This window comes from Otolemur garnettii, unplaced genomic scaffold, assembly GCF_000181295.1.
Source record: "Otolemur garnettii isolate 467f Iridium unplaced genomic scaffold, OtoGar3 scaffold00015, whole genome shotgun sequence".
NCBI lineage: Eukaryota > Metazoa > Chordata > Mammalia > Primates > Galagidae > Otolemur > Otolemur garnettii.
Window position 1 is genome coordinate 18,861,509 of NW_003852410.1, and position 2,639 is coordinate 18,864,147.

A 2,639-nucleotide genomic window follows, 5' to 3' on the forward strand; every position below is an offset into this window, starting at 1 on the left:
CTTCTATGGTTCATCTTACAAGGGTACAAGTGAATCTTTCTATGAGTAGAATATGAATGTTTTAACACAATAACTAAGAAAATTACGTGAAGGCTATGTTAACCAGTTTGATGGAAGTGTTTCAGATTGTTTGTGAAAACCCCACACTGTACCCCAGAAGTGCGTTAATGTACACAGTTACTATTCAATAAAAAAAAAGGGGGGAAGAAAAATTAAAACTCAGAGTTAAGGGTTGGAAGTCAATTTTTCCAGCAAACGGAATTTAGAAGAAAAGAGGGGTTACAATCTTATTTCCAAATACATGTAGCTTTAAAGAAACTAAAGTAAAAAAAAACAATGATGGTTACTTCATTTTGGTCAAGGGAAAAATACAATAAGAAGACATTTCAATTCTAAATATTTATGCACCCAATTTAAATGCTCTCAGATTCTTGAAACAGACCTTACTTAGTCTGAACAATATGATACCCTATAACACCATGATAACAGGGGACTTTAACACTCCTATCTCAGAGCTGGACAGATCCTCTAAACAGAAATTAAACAAAGATATAAGAGATTTAAATGAGACCCTAGAACAACTGTGCTTGGTAGACATATGTAGAACACTCCATCCCAAGAATAAAGAATATACTTTCTTCTCATCGTCCCATGGAACATTCTCAAAAATTGATCACAAGACAAACCTCAAGAGAATCAAAAGAATTGAAATTCCACCTTGTATCTTCTCAGACTACAACTCACTAAAAGTGGAATTCAACTCCAACAAAAACGTTCAACTTCACACAAAACCACAGAAGTTGAGCAAACTTATGCTTAATGACAGTTGGGTTCAGGAAGAAATAAAAGAAAATCATTAACTTCTTTGAGTATAACAACAATGAAGACACAAGCTACCAAAACCTGTGGGATACAACAAAAGCAGTCCTGAGAGGAAAATTTATCGCTTTAGAAGCCTACGTTCAAAAAACAGAAAAAGATTGCATCAACAAACTCACAAGCCATCTTACGGAATTGGAAAAAGAAGAACAATCTAAGTCTAAACCAAGCAGAAGAAAAGAAATATCCAAAATTAAATCAGAAATTAATGAAATTAAAAACATAAGAATCATTCAGAAAATTAATGAAAAAAATGAATTGGTTTTCTGAAAAAAATAAATGAAATAGATAAACCTTTGGCTAGACTAACTAGAAATAAAAAAATACAATCTCTAGTAACCTCAATCAGAAAGGATAAAGGGGAAATAACAACTGATGCCAGAGAGATACAAGAGATTATCTCTGAATACTACCAGAAACTCTATGCCCAGAAATTTGACAATGTGAAGGAGATGGATCAATATTTGGAATCACATCCTCTCCCTAGACTTAGCCCAGATGAAATTGATCTCCTGCACAGACCAATTTCAAGCACGGAGATCAAAGAAATAATAATAATAAAAAAAAAATCTCCCAACAAAATAAGGCCCTGGTTCAGATGGCTTCACACAAGAATTCTACTAAACCTTCAAAGAAGAGCTTGTTCCTATATTGCAGAAATTATTCCAAAAAACTGAGGAGGAAGGAATCTTCCCCAACACGTTCTATGAAGCAAACATTGCCCTGACCAAAACCAGGGACAGATCCAACTAAAAAGGAGAACTTTAGATCAATTTCACTACTGAATATAGATGCAAAAATTCTCAACAAAATCCTAGCCAATAGATTAAAGCTTATATCAAAAAAGTCATACATCATGATCAAGTAGGTTTCATCCCAGGGATGCGAGGCTGATTTATTATATGTAAATTCATAAACATTGTTCACCATATCAACAGCAGCAAAAACAAAGTCCATATGATCCTCTCAATAGATGCAGAAAAAGCATTTGATAAATCCAGCCTCCCTTTTTAATTAGAACACTGAAGAGTTTAGGCATAAGTGGCATATTTATTAAACTGATTGAAGCTGTCTATGACAAACCCATAGCTAATATTTTACTGAATGGAGTTAAACTGAAAGCTTTTCCACTTAGAACTGGAACCAGACAAGGTCATTCTCTGTTGCCATTACTATTGAACATTGTGCTGAAAGTTTTAGCCAATATAATTAGGCAAGACAAGGAAATAAAGAGCATCCAAACAGGAGCAGAGGAGGTCAAACTTTCCCTCTTTGCTGACAATATGATCTTATATTTAGAGAACCCCAAAGACTCAACCGTAAGACCTCTGGAAGTCATCAAAAACTACAGTAATGTCTCAGGATATAAAATCAATGTCCACAAGTCAGTTGCCTTTGTATACACCAATAATAGCCAAGATGAGAGCTAATTAAGGACACAACTCCCTTCACCATAGTCCCAAAGAAAATGAAATAGTTAGGAATATACTTAACAAAAGAGGTGAAGGACCTCTGTAAAGAAAATTATGAAACCCTAAGAAAGGAAATAGCAGAGGATTTTAACAAACTTTCAAGACATGGAAAAAATGATTCTGCATTTTGTTTTGGTTTTTTTTGTTTATTTTATTTTATTTTTTTTATTAAATGATAGCTCTATACATTAATGCAAACAGGGGGTACAGTGTAGTGTTTTCATATACATTTTGAAATACTTTCATCAAGCTGGTTCACATAAATTTCATGTCATTTGCATGTCATTG

The 2,639-nt window shown here is 33.7% G+C and overlaps 1 protein-coding gene across 2 annotated transcripts in view; it reads right to left on the reverse strand.

Moving 5' to 3' along the window:
• FAM19A1 (family with sequence similarity 19 member A1, C-C motif chemokine like) overlaps nt 1-2,639 on the reverse strand; it is a 550,647-nt gene that overhangs the window by 293,201 nt on the left and 254,807 nt on the right. The window lies entirely within an intron of this gene.